The sequence below is a fragment of the Pristiophorus japonicus genome, chromosome 6 (genome assembly GCF_044704955.1).
Source record: "Pristiophorus japonicus isolate sPriJap1 chromosome 6, sPriJap1.hap1, whole genome shotgun sequence".
NCBI classification, from domain to species: domain Eukaryota; kingdom Metazoa; phylum Chordata; class Chondrichthyes; family Pristiophoridae; genus Pristiophorus; species Pristiophorus japonicus.
Window position 1 is genome coordinate 218192502 of NC_091982.1, and position 23948 is coordinate 218216449.

The 23948-nt window shown below is 46.8% G+C and overlaps 1 pseudogene; it reads right to left on the reverse strand.

Moving 5' to 3' along the window:
* Positions 1-9427: 9427 nt before the first annotated feature.
* LOC139266528 (U2 spliceosomal RNA) lies at positions 9428-9604 on the reverse strand (annotated as a pseudogene).
* Positions 9605-23948: the final 14344 nt, after the last annotated feature.

Below are 23948 nucleotides of genomic sequence, written 5' to 3' on the forward strand. Positions count from 1 at the left end.
TTACTTCCCCCACCCTTCTCTCTTTTAGGTTGCCCCAGCATCACACAGGAGACTGGCCCAACGCAATTTGCTGTCCATTATTAGCTCCCTCACTGCTCTTCTGTGTTCCCCTGGATGCACAACTAATGAGACAGCATTAGTGCCTCCAGCTACACAGAGGTCCACCTCAGGAGGTGATTTTACAGGCACCACTGGTAGCACAGAACTGCTTCAAATTGGCAAACTGAAGGTCCTTTCACAGTTGAGTTAGGAGTCCTTAAGAATGACACAAATAGAATCCCACATTCCATTGCTTTATTCTTCCCTATTTGACTTCCTTTTGTAGATGTTCCAACTCAAGGCCCATTGAAGGCTGTAATTCCATTATTAGGCAAGCTCCATATTTTAGATTTAAGTGTGGATCTAACAACAAATTGTATGACCCATGTGGGTCTTCAATGCCATAGGACTTCTGGAGGCTTTACACTGGAGAGAGCTATTGATGGTCAGAGTACTATGGTCCTGCTGTTGATGACAGTCTTTCAGTATACAAATGCCTACAAACTTCCACCATAGACCACCAGTATAAACCATTCACTATGGATTTTGCATATGTACCTTTCCCCCTCACAATCAGGCTAAATTTGAAATCAGAAAATTAAAGTTGAAGAACTGCACAGTTGAAATCTGCCCTAATTTGCATGGGGTGGATGTTAGTGCAAGACTGCTTTAATTGACTGCACAGTGTAAGTACACTGAGGATTAGGGGGACAATATCACTCAGTGGGTGGTACTGGGGCTGGGTTGGCTGGGAAATTGACACAGATTGACAGCGGGCTATCAACCCACCGCCGTGCACTTTTCCCAAATGTTGGGTCTGCCTGCGCCGAGTAGACCCGATCGGAGCGGTGGGGCAGGCAATTGAGCCAATTATTGGCTTGTTTAGAAGCTCTTAACAGTGATATTTTACTCACCTTTTAACTTTACCAGGTCGCTCACGGATTTCACACTGCTCCTGGACCCCGTCTGTTCATCTGAGGCGGTGGTTGAGTGGCCATTGAAGCAGATGATTGGTGATAATGAACCTCACAATTTACAGCTGCACACTTTGCAAACCTAGAGATTCTTTGGTTTCTCCCCTTGGAAGACAGATTGTGCTTTATGCAGGCTGCAAGTCTTTGTAGCAAACACTCCAGCCAGGCTTACCTCATTGCAGCACCTTTGACAGAGTGCTACTGTCATCTCACCTTCAACTGGTATCTGCTCCATCAGAGTTGGAACCATTTACACTCTGTCACCTTGGCGCTCAGAATCTGACCACGATGAACCCCAACACCAGCAGCACCAGGCACACCAGCAGCATCAACAAAAACACCAACCTTCTCTGCAATCACCTGATGCTGCACAGGACACAGGGCATCAACACCCAACCATATTGCTGCCCGGGATGCCAGGGATAGTCTCACCATGGCCACATTTACTTCACTTGATACTGCTACATTATGCACCAGGTTGGTACCACCCCACACCAACACCATAAAGCATCCCTACAATGCCCAAACTCTTCCTTTCACACTCATCACCATTGCAGGGTACTGTTATGTCTCACCATTCACTGCAACTCACTAAGCCATTTACAAAGGTGCACACAAATCTGTCCAGGAAGGCACCGTGTTGAAATAAAGTTGTCAATGTGTGACAATACATTAACAGAAACTTTACATGAACATTGGTGAAAACACCCAAGTGTCTACCCTTCTGTGTTATTAGTTGGTATTCTTGCATTAGGATGAAGGAAAGTGTGAGAGATGGCTAGTGAGTTGGGGATGTGATAATGTAGAAAGAGAGAGCGAGGGATGAGTGGAGGTGCACGGTAAGTTGGTGTGAGTAAAGATGTGCAGGGATAGGGTAGGGAAGGCAGAGTGATGGGGATGTGATGAGTGGCACAGCAGGATGAGGTTGAGTGTGGCTTTGCAGTAACATTTTGTGATCTACTGAGATCATTGAAAGGTTTGCGCCACTGCAGCCTGGTCCTCCTGATGACATCCCTGCTTGTGCCCTCCTGTGCAATATGCAACCAAGCTGCATTGGTCTCCTGGGGGGGGGGTCTCTTCCATCCACTGGAAGGGAAAAGAACCTCATGCTCTGACTCCCTCCATAAGCATATGTGAGAGCCTTGGTGCAGCCGTGCTCCTTTGTGCAATGCTTGTCAGTGTTTGCAGTAGCTCAATGCTGTAGGATACTAACAGCACATAGAAACATAGGGCCCAAGTTTCCACGTGATTTGCGCCTGATTTTTAGGAGCAACTGGTGGAGAACGGACTATTTTAGAAATCGCAAATCTCCACATTTTTTTTTCTGCAGTTCTAGTCAGGTAGAACAGTTCTAGTTTAGAACAGAATTTTTTCTTCAAAAGGGGGCGTGTCCGGCCACTGACGCCTGATTTGAAAGTTTCCACAGTGAAAATGTACTCCAAACTAAAGCAGAATGGAGCCAGTGAAGATTTTTGTAGAACTGAAAAAAACCTGTTCTACACATTAAAAAATCAGTCGCAGGTTACAAATTAGGCGTCCAGAACAAGGTGGGGGGGAGGGTGGGGGGAAGGGAACTCATTAAATTCGACAAAAGATCCTTATTTATACTTCTACAAATATTATACAAATAAATCCAACCTGAATAAACATTTATAAGCCAAGAAAAGATTAAATAAACCATCTTCCTACCTGTGTGAAAGTGCTTCAGCCAGGGAGAATTCTGCAGCCGTTCGTGCCGCTGAGCGGGAGGGGGAGAGAGAGAGGGAGAGAGAGAGAGATGGTGGGGGGGAGGGAGAGAGAGAGGGGGGGGGAGGGAGGGAGAGCGAGGGAGGGAAGGAGGGAGAGAGAGAGAGAGGGAGGGAGAGAGGGAGGGAGAGAGAGGGAGGGAGAGAGAGGGAGGGAGAGAGAGAGGGGAGGGAGGGAGAGAGAGAGAGGAGGGAGGGAGAGAGAGAGGGGAGGGAGGGAGAGAGAGAGAGAGAGAGAGAGCAGGGGGGGGGAGAGAGAGCGGGGGGGGAGAGAGAGGGGGGGGGGAAGGGAGAGGTCAGGTCGGATCGGATTCAGTCCGGGAGTCGGGTCCAGTGGGGGGGGTGCGGGTCGGGTCGGGTCGGGGAACAGGAGCGCGGGTCGGGTCAGGGGGGGGGGGGGGCAGGAGCGGGTGTCGGGTCGGGGCGGGGGGGGGGAGCGGGTGTCGGGTCGGGTCTGGTCGGCGGGGGGGGGGGGGGGGAGAGCGGGTGTCTGGTCGGCGGGGGGGGGGGAGCGGGTGTCGGGTCGGGTCTGGTCGGCGGGGGGGGGGGCGGGTGTCAGGTCAGGGCGGCGGGGGCGGGGGGGAGCGGGTGTCGGGTCTTGTCGGGGGCGGGGTGCAGGAGCTGGCCGTGGGAGGAGCCTTATTCACGCAGCCCCAGTGAGGCCATTGGGCCAGGGCTCGGGGCTGCGTGCTTCGGGCCCCTCCCACACAGTTCGGCGCCTGGAGCTACTGCACTTGCGTGCCGACTGTAGCGCGCATGTGCAGAGGTCCCGGCACTGTTTTCAGCGCTGGGACCTGGCTCCGCCCCCCCCCACAGCTCGTGCTGGCTGCGCCAAGGGCCAGAGGACCTACAGGTAGGTGGAGAATACCGAGGATTTTTTTAGGTGCCGTTTTAGGCGCGAAAAACGGGCGCCCAGCTCGGAGGTGCGACCGTTGTTTTTCTTGTGGAAACTTGTGCCCATGGAAACATAGAAACAACTGTCAAAATTAGTTTGCGCATGGTCCCTTTAAGGAAACTGGTTGATGATGCATCATCAAGTGACGTCATCAGACCCGCTTCCTTTTAATTGGCCGGGAACCTTGCTGGGTGGGTTTAACAATCAGGGGAAAGTCATGTGGGAGGCCGGGGTAGAGACAGTAATGGGGTTGGGACCCGCCACCGACATCGCCCGCCTCGCTTCCGCTGAAACTCTTTTTGGAGTTCACCTGCAAAAACATAAAACATTAAACGGTGCCACCCGACCTGGGTGACACTCCAGACATTTACAAGGCCCTTTTTCCCCCCCCCCCTTTTTTTTTGTGTGTTTTTCTTTCTTTTTTTTTTGGCACTAAAATCACAATTTTCCCCAGTGCCCCCTATAAAAGGGAAGGGGGACACTAAAAGCACCGGCAATTAAAACAAATTAAACTTAAAAACGTAAAATCAAATTAAAATTTGGTTGCCGGGCGTGATGATGCACTCCAGTCCCTCCGGTGCCCACCTCTCGCGGAAGGCCGCGAGTGTACTGGTGGACACCGCTGCTACTAAAACCATGTCCAAGGTGTTTGCTATTTGTAATAGCACCTTCCTCCAGATTTGTACTGTTGCACTATGGAAATTGTGGAGCCATCAGGAAATAACTTCACTGACTTCTTCAAGAAAAGAACAAAAGAAAAACCGTACAAAATAGAAAATACACAAAGCTATGAATTTTGTTAGTGAGACATATGGGTATAAATTCATCCGAGCTGGTAGTGCAAAATGAGCAGCCCATTTCACAGAAAACCTATGAATAAGGTTATGTCCATGATTATTTCTGCCTGAATCCTTTCAAAATAATCTATTATACATCAACAGCAAATATCTTTAAAATTCTAATCCCTTTTTAAAATCATTGGATTAATGCTGCTCCCCACCTCAGGAAAGTTCTCCTGTTAGAAATCAGGGGTTCAAAATGTATAAAACTAACACGAAGGAAACTGTATTGGAATCGTTGTTTTGAACTAGAGATAAAATGTCTCCTCAGAATTTTGTAGATGCTTAGAAATGCTAATGTTTTGGTACCCTGCTGAGGTGTTATAACTATGACAATCATTATCTGTTGTTTTCAAGTTAAAACTTTAGCTTTGTTTATGTATCTTTAAGACAATTTGTTATGGAAAGACATAGGGCTAGACTTTCCATAAGTGTTGCATCGCTACTGCCGACTTAACATCCATTTTAAAGTTGAGATGGTACGCCCAGATATCGCCCATTTAGGAAAAAATGGAAACTTACGCCCATTTATCGCTCACTTATCGCCCAATGTTATTTTCGACATTTAGTTAACGCCAAGAATTAATAATACCGCCTGCCCATTTTTTTCTGCCGTAAACATAAGAAAAATGGAAACTAACGCCCATAATATCGGCGAACGTTACTTTCGGCATCTCGCCCACATATCGCCGAAAATATCGCTCGCCAAAACAAACGCTGAGAAAAAGTTGTTCTCACCTGAACTTAACCCAGCGGTATGGACTCCATGTTGTAAATCGGAGGACTTTTCATATAAAAGGCTGCTTCAACTTCTGGGGAATTTTAATGTAATCTGAAATTATTTTAAGGTGATTTGAACATCTGAACAAACATCTTCTCATACTGTGGATGACTTGAATTTATTTTATTTGTTTTAGAAGGTAAATTTATTGTTTGTGAACAATACGCACAATACTGATAGTTATTGTAAAGCGGCATGTGATTTCTCAGCCTGTCTTGATGACTACGCACATGCTGCAGACTAGAGATGGCAGAAGGTATATTGATGAGCATTATGTGCCCAATCAAAGAGATGGCAGACTGAGGAGGAGGAGGACGAGAACGTACACCCGACGCACTTACAGGGAGAAGCGGTCTTATCTGAGAAAATGCACAACAATGTTATGTTAAATAAAATAAATGTAATAATAATATATGTATAAATTCATACTGATAACTGTATAAAACACCCCACTCCACCCCCACCCCACAACAAAGTTGGAATATTTATAGCATCTATTACATTTTAAACATTTCTAACAAGACTTCAAACACAGAGAACACAAATGCAAAAAAACAAGGTACCCCCTCCCCCTTCCCCTTTCCCCTAATCCTCCCAACATTTAATCACGAGCAACAACAACAACATCAATACTCTCACAACTACAACTCCTGCGGCCAAGCACCTCACTTTTCTTTCCCCGCCCCCTCCCCACTTCTCCCCACCTCTACCCCTTCCTCTTCCCCTCCAGACTCCATGCCACCTTGCCGCAGTGCTCCTCAGGCGCTGTTTCATCACGCGGATGACAGCAGATCCACTGGTTGGCTGGATGCTATAGAGGACAGTCCCAAGGAGGGAACTTCCTCTGAGCCAGAAGCAAGAGCTTCCTCCTGGCTCGTTTGTGTTATTATCAATGGGGATGCGGCACCTTGGGTTCAGTGCCGCGTTCCGGGAACACTGGTAGCTCTCTGGCACCAGTGTTCCTGGCTATCACCTCCAGGGCCACTGCCATCTGCGGCACGCACTCTGTCATGGTCGCAGATATTGTGGCCAGCTGTTGTGATATGCCCCTCATTGTCTGGAGGATCTGCTGACCTATGTCAACACTCCTCCTGGACAAATGAACCATGTCCCCGCTTAGATCTGCCACTCGTGGAGCAGTCCTGCTGCGTCGAACCAACCTCCGTGGGATTGGCACTGGCATGGAGACATTTAGGGTGCCTGCGGCAAAGTGCTTGGGCCCGCTACCTCCACGGGGGAGGAAGACATGGCCGCAGGAGCACTAAATGTCATCGGTGTAAATGACATGATGGAGCTTATTGCTGCAGGCTCCTCAAACTCCTCACTGCCGTCAGTGGAGAGGGATCCCTGCAGCTACACGGGCGAGATTTGGGGGCTCCTCACCACGAGAATGACGAACCCCCGCTGTCGCCGCCGCCGGATCCGCACCATGCCTCTGTGGTGTTGCCTGTGACTGCGCTCTTGGCTGAGCTACAAAATATAAATGAGATACTTAGAGAAGAAGGGGGTGCTAGGGTCACAGGGTGATTCAAATGCTACACACAGCATATGCACGAGAACAACACTACTGCTATCAAAATAATCACAGACATCACATTTAATGAACATAACCAAATTCTGCATTACAATGATTGTCATGAGGCAGTCATTAATTAGATAACACCTTTATCAGTCATCTAGCATCTATTGTTCGGATATGAGTGGGTGTGGCATCTACTGACTTTACATCACACAATGGTGTATACTTTACTCATGTGGCATCACATCAGGTTCCGCTGCTGCTTGCATGGCTGACTGGGGGTGGATCCCCACTAGTGCCAGTGCCCTCAAGGTCGGTCAACTCTCACATGAATGGTGGGCCGCCACCCGTGCGCCACTTCTCGGCCCTATTCTTCGAAAGCTTCTTCTGCAAAAGGTAACACCAGCACAACATGGCATAAGATCATTGTGTAAGATCTTTGCTAGGTACTGTCACAGATATTGATACAGCACATAACTGAGAGATGTTATAATAATAATTATTATTATCCTTATTAACCTAAAGACGTACACCGTAAACGTAGGCTTTGAGTAAAGCATTCCCGGTCTAACTGCAATACATCAGATCTGAATTTATTCACTCATTACACTTACAATTCCAATTATATAAATATATAATTAAATATAAATAAATGTAATACTTACTCTGCCGGAGCCGACAAGGTCGTTCCAACGCTTGCAGCATTGTTGCCCTCACGCACCTCGTGCATCACCGACAAGACCACCTCAGCTATCTCAGCCCAAACTTTCTGGTAAACCTTCGGGGTGGGCTTCCCATTCCTACCCCGGGTCAATTTGACCCCAACGTGACTCCACCTCCAGCATTGCCTCTTCAGAGAATCTCCTAGCTCATTTTCGTCCTCCCAACTCCACTTCCTCTCCAACTTTGCTGCTCTCACCAGGCTCATCCCCCTCCACATCATGCTGTCTCACCTCCTCCATGCCTTCTGTTATATATGTAAATTTGTATTTACTCTGTACAGCCACCATAGGACTCATCCCCTGGGATCCCATAATCCCTTGGGAACACAGGTATTTAAGGAGGCCTCACAGGTTGGAGAGGCACTCTGGAGACCTGCAATAAAAGACTAAGGTCACACTTTACTTTGAGCTCACAGTGTTCAGTCTGACTCTTTCTCCATACATAACAACTGGTGACGAGATACAGATAGTGAACCCAAAGATGCAGAGGCAGGAGCTGGCTAGGAAAGATATGCTGGAACTGGGATGACATCCGAGCGCTATCGCCCACTGAAGACACTTCGTGTGCCCAAGTCTTAAACAAGTTCCCTTCGCTGTTCAAACCAGGCATCAGGAAATTCCAAGGAGCAAAAGTGCAGATCCACCTAATTCCGGGGGCGCAACCCATCCACCACAGGCGAAAGCAGTACCGTACATGATGAGAGAAAGGGTAGAGATTGAGCTCGACCGGCTGCAAGGAAAGGGCATCATCTCACCGAACGAGTTCAACGAGTGGGCCAGTCCTATTGTCCCAATCCTTAAGGGAGACGGCACCGTCAAAATGTGTGGCGATTACAAAGTAACCATTAATCGTTTCTCCCTGCAGGACCAATACCTACGACTTCTTTGCAACGCTGGCGGGAGGAAAGATGTTCACGAAGCTGGATTTGACTTCAGCCTACATGACGCAGGAACTGGAGAAATCATCGAATAGCCTCACCTGCATCAACACGCACAAAGGTCTTTTCATTTATAACAAATGCCCGTTTGGAATTCGATCAGCGGTGACGATATTCCAGAGAAACATAGAAAGCTTACTGAAGTCTGCCAGGACGATATCTTGTTTACAGATTGGGACACAGTCGAGCATCTGCAGAACCTGGAGGAGGTTCTTAGTCGATTCAACCGCGTCGGGCTCAGGTTAAAATCTTGAAGTGCGTTTTCCTGGTGCCTGAAGTGGAGTTTCTGGGGAGGAGGATCACGGCAGACGGCATCAGGCCCACCAATTCGAAGACGGAGGCAATCGAGAATGCACTGAGGCCACAGAATGTGACGGAGCTGCGGTCATTTCTAGGACTCTTGAACTACTTTGGTAACTTCTTACCGGGTCTCAGCACACTGATAGAGTCACTGCACATCTTACTGCATAAAGGGGATGAATGGGCATGGGGCAAAAGCCAAGATAATGCCTTTGTAAAAATGAGAAAATTGTTATGCTCAAACAAATTGCTTGTGTTGTATGATCCACGTCAGTGTTTGGTACGAGCATGTGATGCATCATCATATGGCATCGGGTGTGTATTGCAACAAGGTAATAATTTTAGGAAATAGCAACCGGTTACTTATGCATCCAGGAGTCTGTCTAAGGCTGAGAGAGCCTACAGCATGATTGAAAAAGAAGCATTAGCATGTGTCTATGGGGTAAATGAAATGCATCAATATCTGTTTGGGTTAAAATTCGAATTGGAAACTGACCATAAGTCACTCATATACCTGTTTTCCGAGAGTAAGGGGATAAATACTAATGCATCAGCCCGAATCCAGAATGGACGCTCATGTTTTTTTTTTAAAATCCAATTTCGTTCCAGATCAACTCGAACGCCAAAGATCACTTTGCGCCAATGTGTTTGATCTTAGGCCAAAAGGCCGAGAGGCGAAGTTGCACCGTTCCTGGAAATATTGCAATACCAGGTCGGTGCATGGAGTGGACGGGGCATGCCCCTGATCCAGCTCCCTGTCCAAAAATCAATTCAATATCATGTCCCCATAGGGGATATTAAACTGATAAGAACAGATACTACACTTGATCTTAGCCAAAAGGCCGCTCATGTTTCTTTTTTATTCGTTGCCAATCTTTCCAATTCTTTGTCAGATCACAAACGCCAGAGGTCACCTTGCACACATCAAGGATCACCCTGCGCCAATGCTCTTAGCCAAAAGGCCTAGAGCCCAAGCACCGTTCCTGGAAGTACTGCAATACCAGGTTCGTGCCATGGAGGTGGATGGGTCAGGCCCCCCACACACCTCCGTGGAGGTGGATGGGTCAAGCCACCCCACCCACCTGTCCGCATAAAACTATGCCATCCGCCACAGGCCAGGCACAGAAAACTGCGCCGATGCTCTCAGTGGGCTGCCATTGCCCACCACGAAAGTAGAAATGGCACAGTCCGCAGATCTAGCCATGGTTATGAAAGCATTTGAGGGTGAGCAATTACCCGTCACTCCCGGCAGATCAAAACCTGGACGAGCCAAGATCCCTTATTGTCCCTAGTCAAAAACTCTGTGCTTCACGGGAGCTGGTCCAGTGTCCCAGTGGAAATGCAGGAAGAGATAAAGCCGTTTCAGTGGTGCAAAGATGAAATGTCTATACAGGCAGACTGCCTTCTGTGGGGCAATCGAGTAGTGGTTCCCAAGAAGGGCAGAGACACCTTCATCAGTGACCTCCACAGTACCCACCCAGGCATTGTAATGATGACAGCGGTAGCCAGATCCCACGTGTGCTGGCCCGGTATCGATGCGGACTTAGAGTTCTGCGTGCACAGATGTAATACATGCTTGCAGTTAAGCAATGCACCCAGAGAGGCACCGCTAAGTCTATGGTCTTGGCCCTCCAAACCGTGGTCTAGGTACACATCGATTATGCAGGCCCGTTCTTGGGTAAAATATTCCTTGCATTTGTAGATGCATACTCCAAATGAATTGAATGTGAGATAATATCGGCTAGCACGTCCGCTGCCACGACTGAAAGCCTGCGAGTCATGTTTGCACACACAGCCTACCCGATGTCCTGGTGAGCGACAACGGGCCATGTTTTACCAGTGCTGAGTTCAAAGAATTCATGACCCGAAACGGGATCAAACATGTCACAATTGCCCCATTTAAACCAGTGTCCAATGGTCAGGCAGAGGGGGCAGTGCAAACCATCAAGTAGGGCTTGAAGAGGGTAACGGAAGGCTCACTGCAGACTCGCCTATCCCAAGTCCTGCTTAGCTACCGCACGAGACCCCTTTTGCTCACTGGGATCCCACCTGGTGAACTGTTCATGAAAAGAGCACTTAAGACAAGGCTCTCGTTAGTTCACCGTGATCTACATGAACAGGTAGAGAGCAGGTGGCTTCAGCAAAGTGCATACCATGATAGCGCAAATGTGTCACACAAGATTGAAATCAATGTCCTGTACTTGTATTGAATTATGGACAAGGTCCCGTGTGGCTTCCCGATACTGTCGTGGCCAAAGAGGGAAGCAGGATGTTTCGGGTCAAACTTTCAAATGGACTCATTCACCGGAAACACTTGGACCAAATCAAACTCAGATTCACGGACTATCCTGAGCAACCCACTTTGGACCCTACCTTCTTTAACCCCCCCAACATACACACCAGTGGCAACCGGCACTGTGGTTGGCCACAAACCCATCATCCACAGCAGCCCAGCAGGACCCACCACACCAGGCAGCCCAGCAAGGCCAACTGCACAGCAGCCCAGCGAGGGCCCAACAATTGATTCACCAATACCAGCTTTCATACTGAGACGATCAACAAGGGCAAGAAGGGCCCCAGATCGACTCACCTTGTAAATAGTTATACTGTTGACTTTGGTGGGGGGAAGTGTTGTTATATATGTAAACTTGTATTTACTCTTTACCAGTGGGCTCATCCCCTGGATTCCCAAGGGATCTCATAATCCCTTGCGAGCACATGTATTTAAGGAGGCCTCACAGGTTGGCGAGGCACTCTGGAGACTTGCAGTAAAAGACTAAGGTCACACTTTACTTTGAGCTCACAGTGTTCAGTCTGATTCTTTCCCCACACGTAACACCTTCCATGTTATTTTTTTTTTGCCAATATTTCTGTGTCAGCAAACTAAATATTGCTCTAATATCTTCTTATTCCTCACAAAAATCTTTACTACCTCCCTCAACAGCTAAACAAACCACAAAGAACCAGACAACACACCCACACATGCTTTCTCTTCCTCTCTGCTCTCTCTCGTTCCTCTTCTGCACATGTATTGATGACCCCTGACCTCCTGAAATGCAGGAAATGACCATTGCTATGGTGTTGTTATGAATGCCAACATTTTACAGCAGAAGAAAAAAAGATTACCGCTACCGCCCATTTCACATTGCTCCCGCTAACGCCCATTTTATAAAGTGAAAACTACGGGTTTCGAAAATGGCCGATATTCTGGTGATCTCAAAACCTATAATAAACGCCAATGCTGAAAATAACACCCATTTTTGGGTGATCTACACAATAAAGGAAAGTCTAGCCCTTAGAGTGAATGGAAGTTGTGAGAGTTAATGTAAACACGTTGCTACATCATAATGGAGATAACGGCTCTAAAGCGAGCAGTTTTCTGGTTTGGCCTCATGGCATCAAAGGCAAGATACAGACAAAAGAGAGATGAAACAATTTCCACAGGAAGAACGAGCCCTGGGAAGTATAAACAAGAAAGACATATGGCCAAAATCATAAGAATATTTTGGGCAGGTTCTTGAAACAAGAATCGAGACAAAGAACTAGAAGCCTTAATGGATATTAAGTTTTTAGGGGAATCTCTATAGGTCACGAGGTCTTGTCAATATCTCGTGTCAGGCCCAGTCCTAAAAAGAGAATAAAGGTAGCCTCCTCACACAAATGGTGTGAGGGGAGAGTGAAACAGAAGTTGAGCTGGTCGAACACTCTTCGAGTGATCCCATGCTTTACCAAATGATGCTCTAGACAGAGAAAGAGACTGCAAGGCAGAGAACTGCTCAGGTACGCGAGCCATTTGTTCGATCAGGATTGGTATCAACTACTTATTACGGTTGTTTGTTTTTGCTGCATAACTAATCTGTTATATTCCATCTTAAACTCTGATTAAACATAATGGGCTGGATTTTTGGCTCACTTGCACCTCGGCTCGTGCCCCGGTGGGGTGCTAAATGCCGTTTTTGGGCCTTATGCCAGGCATCCAGGATTTACCGCCCGGCCAGAAGATTCGGTTATTGGTTTGCACTGCCACAAAAACTTACCGCCCCGTCTTCCGTTTTTAACATGATGATAACGTCAATCGTCATGCAACACTGCACTAGCACCCCAGATGGAACTTTCGGCCTTAACGCCTCATTTAACATCCTCTCCAGGAAACACCTGAAAAAAACCAGGCAGTTCCAGGGTGCGGCAGGCAGTATTGGCAGCATTTTTAAAAGGAGGGATGAGGATCCTACATCGCAAGTCATATTGACTACAACGGTTGTGCACATAATGCTGTGTGAAGCTCCAATTTGCAAACTTCACTTTTATCTGCCATTACAGTAACCTTACAACTTCAGTGAGAAAATTTAATGGGGGCACTACTAGTTCGCCAGCATAACATGCTCCATGCTATTGCCACGCGGTGTCAAGGTAGAGGAAGGACTCTTAGCCATGTCGGCCCACGGATCATGAGAGGCGGAAGTCGTCCGGGGAGGAGGGCTTACCCCCCCATGGGTTTACAGGCACCAGTGGTCAGACCTCCAGCTCTCTGGGGAGCAGTGTGTGAGAAGGCTGCGCTTCCCAAAGGAAATGCTGACAGAGATAAGCCATCTCTTAGATGCCTGCACCGCTCTGGAGGCAGCCTTCACGGGTATCTGAATTCATACTGGTATGCTGCATGTTGCACAGCTTGGCCATCATGAGGGGCCAGGCATTGCCAGTGGGAATTGCAGGCCCACCTCAGGAGGAGGAGGACGACGAAGAGAAGCCTGGAGAGGCCCCCACTGAATAGCCACACCATCCACGGGAGAGCGGGAGTGGAGATGCTGCTGCACCAACGCTCGCATGTCACCAGCTCGTAATGGACTGGATCTCCTAAATGGAGGAAACTGAGGGATGGACACGCTATGTGCCCCCATAAAGGCACTTCTCCGGTGAATGTTGGAATGATGCACAAGACACCAATGGCAAATGATGAGTCATAAATTTTACTGCAACAAAGTCACAAAAACATCCGCCACCAAAATAAAACCATATAATATGCAACGTTATGTTGCAGGGCACTAAACAACAATGAAACTTCTTTACTGTCGCAAGTTTCGGCTCGGGCGCACAAAGTCCATTGTGTAACGCCTGACTTAACATCAACGCTTCTCCAACTTACATTTTTCCGAAACTTGCAGTCGAAGGCGCAATCTATTTTCAAGCACTACCTTTAACATTCCGCCGCGATTAACACCTCGAAATACAAAAAGCCCAAAATCCAGACCAAAATACCCACCCAGATTAGTTTACAGTCAATCCTGATTATTAAAGTAACCAGAGATAGCAGTAAACTTAAAGCACATGGTATTGGGGGTAATGTCTTGACGTGGATAGAGAACTGATTGGCAGACAGGAAGCAAAGAGTAGGAATAAACGGGTCCTTTTCAGAATGACAGGCAGTGACTAGTGGGGTACAACAAGGTTCATTGCTAGGACCCCAGCTATTTACAATATACATTAATGATTTAGATGAAGGGATTGAATGTAATATCTCCATGTTTGCAGATGACACGAAGCTGGGTGGCAGTGTGAGTTGTGAGGAGGATGCTAAGAGACTGCAGAGTGACTTGGACAGGTTAGGTGCGTGGGCAAATACATTGCGGTATAATGTAGATAAATGTGAGGTTATCCACTTTGATGGTAAAAACAGGAAGGCAGATTATTATCTGAATGGTGACAGATTAATAAAAGGGGAGTTGCAACGAGACCTGGGTGTAATGGTACATCAGTCATTGAAAGTTGGCATGCAGGTACAGCAAGCGGTGAAGAAGGCAAATGGCATGTTGGCCTTCATAGTGAGAGGATTTTAATATAGGAGTGGGTAGGTCTTACTACAGTTGAACGGGGCCTTGGTGAGGCCACACCTTGAATATTGTGTACAGTTTTGGTCTCCTAATCTGAGGAAGGACTTTCTTGCTGTTGAGGGAGTGCAGCGAAGGTTCACCAGACTGATGCCCGGGACTGACATATGAAGAAAGATTGGATCGACTAGGCTTATATTCAATGGAATTTAGGAGAATGAGAGGGGATCTCATAGAAACATATAAAATTCTGATGCGATTGGACAGGTTAGATGCAGGAAGAAGGTCCCGATGTTGGGGAAGTCCAGAACCAGGGGTCACAGTCTAAGGATAAGGGGTAATCCATTTAGGACCGAGATGAGGAGAAACTTCTGCACTCAGAGAGTTGCGAGCATGTGGAATTCTCTACCACAGAAAGTTGTTGAGGCCAGTTCGTTAGATATATTCAAAAGGGAGTTAGATGTGGCACTTATGGCTAAAGGGATCAAGTGGTATGGAGAGAAAGCAGGAATGGGGTACTGAGGTGCATGATCAGCTATGATCATATTGAATGGTGGTGCAGGCTCGAAGGGCCGAATGGCCTACTCCTGCACCTAGTTTCTATGTTTCTATGTTTCTATTTCTAACACTCCGTATCATTGAACTTAGGGAAACAACAAAATATCAGGCCAAGGATTGTACCCATGACCAGTCTTTTGTAATTTTTAAAAAAACAGTCCGCAAAGCAATTCTTTTCTGTTTTTGAATGAGTAAATAAAAAAACAAACAACAGAATGTCTCATAAAACTGAACTTTAACGAGCACTCGATACGTAATTATTTTTGACTTTTAATGAGCTTTTCCTTTAACTAAGCACTGATATATTTTGATCATTTTCTTGGCAGGTATCTTTATTAAGGTATTCATGCGTGTTTTGGCACTCAAATCCAGGGTGATCTAATCTCATTTCTACATGTTTTTTTATACTGCGTTCTCTTAATTCCACAAAAATCTAATAAATAATTCACTGATAGAAAAGATATATTAGTTTTCAGCTACATTTGTAATTATATTAGAGTTTGCACAAGATATGCTATTCTCCTGTAACATTCAGTGACATGAAACCCAAATATCATTGCAGTTCTAATCATGTGTTAGAATAACATCAGTTCAAGTAATGTGATTTGATCCCTGATATTGGCCATTGTGACATGGGCCAGCAGCAAAAAATATGATAAATAGACTCAAGTAGCCTGTCAACACTCACATGAAGAATGAGCACATGGACAAGATACCAGGTGGATAAGAGGATGAAGATACCCATAGGAACTGCAGCCCAGCAGGTATAGATGACTGCAGGAAACGAAAAGTGGGAAAAATTGACAAATATTTTAAAAAATGCAAAAACCCAGAACCAGTCAAAGGCTTTGGAAATGTCCATGGTTATGATGGGTGCTGGTTTCCAAGGTGCATTACATGGACAACAAAATAATCAATGGCTATCGGGGTGGGACATAAAAAAAGGGTTTACAGAAGTTCATCAGTGGAATGGCCATGCTAACATCCATACTGGAGATTATGAATTAGACCGGAACTTTCAAGGTAATGGATAATTTAAGAGTTAACAGCAGCTTTCATAACTGTGGAAAATATCAAAGTAAGGGAATTTTCTGATGTGGTAGGGGGCACAGTCGGTGGCGGGTCGGGTGGGAAGGTTGTTATTTTTGACAGCGGGTCGGAAACCTGCAGTCATCCCACCTACATGCACCTTTCCCCCAGGCGGGTCTATCATTGTGGAGCCAACCCGACCGGCAGGCGACCCAATTGAAATTGTTATCAGATAGTTTACAAGCACTTAAGAGCCTTTATTCACTTACTTTTTTAATTTACCTCCATGGCCACAGGATTCACACAGCTTAGGAAGCACACTTGTCAACCTGAGGTGGAAGTTCTGTGGCTATTGCTCCAGCTGATTACCTGACAGCATCAAATGTACAGTAAAAGCTCCCACCTGACAGAGATCACTTTCCTCAGGCAGAAGCTCTTGCCCAGTCCGTTTCCAGCACAGATTCAACAGGCTGAAAGTCTTTCCAGCAAAGTCTCCATCCAGTGTCATCTCATCCGAAGAACTCTCTCACCATTATAGAATCATAGAATCATAGAACGGTTACCACATGGAAGAATGCCATTTGGCCCATCGTGCACCTCAGCGAGACCACTCCCCCATCCTTTCCCCGTAGCCCTACACATTTTTTTCTTTCAGGTACTTATCCAACTCCTTTTTGAAAGCAGTGATTGAGTCTGCCTCCACCACCCTTTCAGGTAGGGCATTCCAGATCCTAACCACTCGCTGTGTAAAAAATGTTTTCTTATGTCGCCTTTGGTTCTTTTGCTAATCACCTTAAATCTGTGTCCTCTGGTTCTCGACCCTTCTGCTAATGGGAAAAGTTTCTCTCTATCTACTCTGTCTAGACCCCTCATGATTTTGAACATGTTTATCAAATCTCCTCTCAATCATCTCTGCTCTGAGGAGAACAACACCATCTTCTCCAGTCTATCCACATAACTGATGTACGTCATCTCTGGTGTCATTCTCGTAAATCTTTTCTGCACCCTCTCCAAGGCCTTCACAGTCTTCCTAAAATGCGGTGACCCGAATTGGACACAATACTCCAGTTGAGGCTGTCCCCAGTGTTTTATACAGATTCATCATAATTTCCACACTTTTGCACTCTACACTTTTATTCATGAAGCCCAGGATCCAGTAAGCTTTCTGTTATATATGTATATTATAGATATACTCTCATGTGTAGTCACTGTAAGTGCACAAGATGGAGACTTGTTTACCAGAGGTTCAACAAGGTTCACACTGTTTACGCTCTGCTGGCACCACCAGAGGGTGCAACTGGTAGAGGCCCAGGGGTCACCTGTACACCACAGGTACCCAGGTATAAAAGGGAGTCCACCATGTGGTATCCTCACTCTGGAGTTATATTAAATGGACTAAGGTCACTACAGTTAAGTATAATACTTTGCCTCGTGGAGTCATTATCAGAGCATCTAAATACATAACAATTGTCGACGAGATTACGGACTTTTACGCGAAAATGGCTAATCTTGGTACGTTGTAGGAGCTCGCCGATGGGGATGATTGGGACGACTTTGTGGAGAGGCTCAACAATTTCTTCACAGCAAACGACCTGGCAGGCGATGATCCAGCCACGCTGGCTGATAAGCGCAGAGCTATCCTGCTCACCAGTTGTGGGCCCGCAGTCTATGGCCTCATCAAGGACCTGCTGGCACCAGCAAAGACAACGACCAAGACGTATGAGGAGCTTGTAATGCTGGTTCAAGAACAACTCAAGCCCAAAGAGAGCATCCTCACAGCCAGACACTGGTTTTGCACCCACGGATGGCCCGAAGGCCAGGAAATCACTAAATATGCTGCAGACCTCAGGAGGCTGGCAGCACCGTGTGAATTCGTCGAACACCTCACCGAAGTGCTGCGGGATATCTTTGACATCGGAATCGGCCATGGGGGCCTTCTTCACAGGCTATTATCTGCAGATACCACAGTCACACTGCAAAAGGCCATCACCATGTGCCAGGCATTCATGACCTTGACCTGCAGCTCTAGGCGGATGACTCATCCTCAGGACTCAAACCCAGCAAGTGCGGTACACAGACTGGCACCTTTTAGAGGCAGGACTGTAGAACGTGAATCTCCTCAGGAGAGAGAGAACAGGCCCCCCGAGTCCCTTAACTCTGAGTCCGCCGATGGGGACTAATCGGTTAGCACCATGTTGGCGTTGCGGCGGAAATTATAGGGCTCACCAGTGCCGTTTTAAGGACTATGTGTGCAAAAGGTGCAGCACAAAGGACCACCTCCAGTGAATGTGTAAAAGAAATAGGACTCACCGTATTGATGAAGAGTCTGCAGAGGGCCATGAATCCAGCTCGGATTATGAAGAGGTGGTCAGAGAGGTAGCTCAGCCCCACGATGAGGTGTACGAATGTTTACCTGCACCACAGAATGTTCCCCGTTGAGGATGGAAGGCGAGATAAACGGTGCTCCAGTCTTCATGGAGGTGGACACGGGGGCGAGCCAGTCATTAATGAATCAAGAAGCCTTTTAGAGGCTATGGGACAATCAAACTGAACGACCCGAGTTGGTCCCGGTTCAAGCAAAACTGCGCACCCACACCAATGAACTTATCCCAGTCGTTGGTAGTGCGAATGTTAAGGTACTCCATGATGGCGTGATGCACAAGTTACCACTGTGGATTGTTGCAGGTGATGGACAACGCTACTCGGAAGAAGGTGGATGAAGAAGATCTATTGGAGCTGGGAAGATTTCATCCCTCCAGTGATCGACATCCCCCACGCTCAGAGGCAAAGCAAGCCCCCACCTGAGGTTGGATCCGGCACCAGAGAGCAGACCAGCACAGCATCCGAGGCACAGACCGCTCAGCACGACTGCGCGGAGATGATCCGGCTGAGACGACCCGAACGCACCTTCCAGGCTCCAGTGGCAGGACTCTGGAGGAAGAAAATCGGATCCAAAGGCGACTTCCCAGCTTCAGTGGTGGAACCCGGGGAGAAGAGGATCACAGCAGCCGACATCGTGGAAGGAAGAAACCACGAGGTGAAGCGCTGAAGAAAAAGATGGCGGCGGCCGGATCACGAGGTGCAGCGCTGATGGAGCAACACGTGGTACCAAGCGAAGAAGAGGATTGAGGTAAAGATAGCAAGGCTCTCTTAAAGGAGGCAAGCAACCCACCACACTTAAAGGAGCAGTCCCACATTCTCACTCAATGTAATAACAATTGTGAGCTAAATGTAAAGCTTGTAATTGATGATCAGAGTTTTATACATGTAATAAGCAAAGAAAAGTCAGGTGATTGCGATCGGAGCTACAGTTTATCTACAATAAGCAATGAAACATTGTGCGATGCAGGATTTCAACTGTATTCTGATAATGTAGCGGGCAAATACCCACCGGAAGCACACAGGTCCAGCAGGCTACTCAATGCTGTAGCCTGCACCCCTGGGACCAGAGTGATGCACCACTGAGTGTGGCCACAAGCAGCTAAAATAGACAAGCTGCAGAGCAAGCGATCTCAGGAGGGCAACGGCACCAGTATTGATACCCTGCCCCTGTTCGGCTCCACTCCACCTCCACCAATGGCACCAACCGCCACGAGCCTGAAAGAGCAAACTGTGGTAAGGTGCAGCCCTCAGATCCCATCGCCACCAAGGTTACACCCGGGAATGAAGGGTCACCCGCAATGGTTCTCCCAATTGGGACCGGGACCAGCCAGGATCCCAAACCAAATAATGCTCAGGCAAGCGAGTTAGCAGTTCCCTGTGCACTGCTAGATGACTGCTCCTCTGGGAGCAGCAGTGACCCAGGGTGCAAGGAGAGGACAGAGAGGTCACAGGTGTAAAGTCCTTACACAATATCACAAATCCACATGAGGCACATTCTATGGACAAGGTCACTCTGTGACCTGCACCTTTATTCACAGGACCAAGAAGTGATGTCCCTGCGTGGGACCTCCCTTTATATACCTGGATGACCAGGTGAGGAGTGTCTCCCACAAGTTCACCCCCTGTGGTCAATGTGTGCATTTCTCAAGTATATACAGTATTGCAGTGTTGTTACATGAAGGTTACATACATGACAACAGGCATCTGTGAACCTGCCTGATGCTAGGAGCAACGGCAAAGGCCCCGAGAGCAGGCAACTCGAGCCAACTAGGTTCCCACTGCCAGCTCCGGGCAATGTGCTGCCACCAGGCTACCTGGACACCATCCAGCAGCTCTGGATCTAGCTTGTCCTCACACACCAGTTCTGATCCCAGCACTGATCCCAAAGATGTACCATCAATATATCTCACCAGTCAAATGTACTTGCCTCACAACTGTATCACAAATGCAATGATGTAAATGCAAATTTCCTTTTCTGGACTTGAATGTATATGAATGTGATGTGCCACCGGTATGATCCACATGTGTGGGGGGGGGGGGGGTGCGAGAGGGGAAATGGATGTATGTAGCCATGGACACACACATGGATCACACCCAGAACCCACTGAAGCCCCACTGCATCATCGAACCATCCCAACTGGTAACCGCTACCCAACGTTGTTGCAATAAGGACTTGGAGGTTAACAGGAAGAGAGCCAAGCCAAAGCACCGCCAAGGTGCAAGGGCTATTGGCACTTAAGTCTGGGGAGAGCTAAGCCAGAGCACATCGTGCAAAAGTATTGGCACAAAAGACTTGGGGGAGAGTGATGTTATATATGTATGCTGTAGATATACTCTCTGTGTAGTCACTGTAAGTGCATAAGATGGAGACTTGTTTACCGGAGGTACCATCAACAAGGTTCACACTGTATACACTATGCTGGCACCACCAGAGGGTGCAACTGGTGGAGGCCCAGGGGTCACCTGTACACCACAGGTACCCAGGTATAAAAGGGAGTCCACCATGTGGTATCCTCACTCTGGAGTTATATTAAATGGACTAAGGTCACTACAGTTCAAGTACAATACTTTGCCTTGTGGAGTCATTATCAGAGCATCTAAAGACATAACACTTTTTTAACAGAAAACTTCTGTCATCTGTACTTCACCTGCCATCTGTTCCATCAACATGGATGCCATTTGCACTGTCTCACCTTGGTCCTCAGAATCAGACCACGATGAGCCCAACACCAGCAGCACCAATAATAGCACCACCAACCTTCTCTGCAACCACCTGATGCTGCACAGGACAGAGGGCATCAGCACCTGAGTGCATTGCTGCCTGGGAGGCCAGGGTTCACCTCATCATGGACAGATTTAATTAACTTTATGCTGTACACCCATATGGCTGCCACATGATGCACCAGTTTGGCACTGCCCCAAACCAACATTATAAAGCCTCCCTGCAATGCTCAAGCCATTCTTTCACACTCATCAACAAAGCGGGAGGTACTGTTATGTCTCACCATTCACTGCAACTCACTAAGCCACTTACAAAGATGCACACGAATCTGTCCAAGACCGGAAAGTCTTGAAAATAAAGAATTCAATGTTTGACAATGTATTAACAGAAACTTTACATAAACATTGGATAAAACACCCAAGTAACTACCCTTGCGTGTTGTTTATTGGTATGATTGCACTAGGATGAGGGTGAGTGTGAGGGGTGACTAGATAGATGGGAATGTAATAATGTAGACAGAAAGAGAGGGATGTGTGGAGGTGCAAGGTAAGTTGGTGTGAGTAAGGATGTGCAGGAATAGGGTAGGGAAGGCAGAGTGATGGGGATGTGATGAGAGGCACAGCAGGATGCAGTTGAGTGTAGCTTTGTACTAACGTTTCCTGATCTAATGAGATCATTGAAACATTTGCGGCACTGCACCCAGGTCCTCCTGACCACATCCTTGCTTGTGGTCTCCGCTGCAATCTCCAACCAGGCTGTCTTGGTCTCCTGGGGAGGTCTCTTCCAATCATCGGAAGGGAAGAGGACCTCCCTATGTGCTCTGACTCCCTCCATAAGCACATGGAGGGAGTCATCGGAGAAGCTGGGTACAGCCCTCTGCCTCTGTGCAGTCAATGTCAGTGTTTGCAGCACTCCAATGCTGTAATGCACTGACAGCAGTATGTTAGATGAAACCTCAAATATAATGTGGCCATGGTTCCTTTAAAAATTCCAGCTGAAAACGTGTCACGAATGATGTCACGAGACTCGCTGCATCTCATTGGGTCAGGTAACACGCTGGGCAGGATTAATAGGCCCCATTAAAGTAAGTTAATTTTCAACAGTGGTTTGGAGCCAGTAGCGGACCCACCATGGACACTGCCCGCACCAGACCTGCCAAGGTAGGCAAAATTCTGGCCATTGGGTCAGTAGTTAGAAGGGGATGAGGGGTCATGTTTCTTTGGGATTGGGTGAAGATGACCAACATTTCAGGGAAAAGGAGTAAGGGAGATTGGTGAGATTTGATGTGAACTGGGTAAGCTCAGTGGCATTCATTTTGAGAAGAATGGGAAGGGAGACCATTGGAACCAGGAGTCTTACAGGAGATGAGCAGCAGATGACCCGAGAGAGATAACATTTGAAGTGGATCTTAATTTGAAATCAGAATAGAGCAATATAGAGAGGTTCTTTACAAAGATCATCAAGAAGTTAGTTGAAAGAGAAAAGTGGATCAAAAATACCAGATTTGTTTTAGGAGGACAAGAAACGCGTTATCAGGACAGGAGGTACAAAAGCAGATTTACTGAAGTTCACATCAGATTTTTTTTATCAATAAAGTTTGTTTAGCAGTTTTAATAATGAATTTCTAGAAGTTTTAAACTGGGATAACATTTACACCACATATTTGAATTCAGATAACACTGATGAAGCAGTTATGTTCTTCTCCTACATTTTACACCATCATCTGAATCATTTGATCAATAACTGCTTTGTCATATACTTCAACCCCAGTGATCTTAAATTTATCCAACTGAATATTTACTTATCCAATACAATATGGATAAAATATTTACACTTCCATTGTATCAGTTTAAAGAAAGCTACTTTTCACACACTCACACATGTATATGAACACAAACACACACACACTTTCATACTATGAGCCAGATATTGCTGCCCCGTAGGGGCCGCTCAAGTTCCAGGTGCGCACACACTACGCATGCGCCTAAACCCGGAACTTGCAATCGGTCACCGGGAGAAGGGTCTTCGTGGGCGGAGAATTGGGCTATTTGCCCAACTTCTGCCCAGCGAATGTCCTTCAACTTCTTATGTCTGGTAAAAGCAGACATAAGGCTTGCTTTTACCAGCATAAGAATTTCAAAAGATAGAAAAATAAACAATTATTACCAATTTTTATATTAAAACCCTGTCCATTAAGGTAAGCTGATTTTTACCCATGTGAAAACATATTAAAAAAAAAATCAAAAAAATTAATTTTTGTATAAAATATTTAATTAAATTCAATTTCAATGAATTTTAAATATGTGATTTAAAAAAAATGATTTAATATGTTTCTGTGTTTTTTGGGTTCTTCCCATTCATAGTTATGGCAGCTCCATGCAAACGGCACTCACCATAACTATTGAATGGGGATACTCCATTTTGATAGGTTGGTCTGGCACTTGTAATCCCAGTGATTCGCTGACACTGATGGGATATGTGGGCCGCTGTGTAGGCCTGCGCATCAAGGCCCAGGACCAGAAGTTTTTGTACCTCCGGGACCAGCACATACTTGCGTAAAAAATGTTGTGGTCGGAGGCATCCAGGGAAGCCTCCAACCGCAATTTCTGGGCCTATATCTTTCTCTCTTTCACGCACACACTTACAGCCATAACTGCTAGACAGGATCTTTCACATATCC